Below are 304 nucleotides of genomic sequence, written 5' to 3' on the forward strand. Positions count from 1 at the left end.
AGGGAAATATATATGCGTGTGTACGTGTGCTGTGCGCGCGCATGTGTGTGTGTACATGTGGTGCGTATGTGTATGTAAAATTTAATGTACACAATATAAAATAGGAGCTTATAACACTTTCTTGCCGTGGAGATACTGTAATTAGGTATGCCCTGTGCCTAAAGATTGCTTGCCTAATTACGGTGTCACCATGGCAAGAAACTATTAGTAGCTCTTATAATATTGTGTATATTAAATGATATTTATCTTTCACTGGATAGAGAACCTTTTTTATGATCCTACCCTAACGGAACAGTAAACTATA

This window comes from Octopus bimaculoides, chromosome 6 (assembly GCF_001194135.2).
Source record: "Octopus bimaculoides isolate UCB-OBI-ISO-001 chromosome 6, ASM119413v2, whole genome shotgun sequence".
In the NCBI taxonomy this organism is placed as follows: domain Eukaryota; kingdom Metazoa; phylum Mollusca; class Cephalopoda; order Octopoda; family Octopodidae; genus Octopus; species Octopus bimaculoides.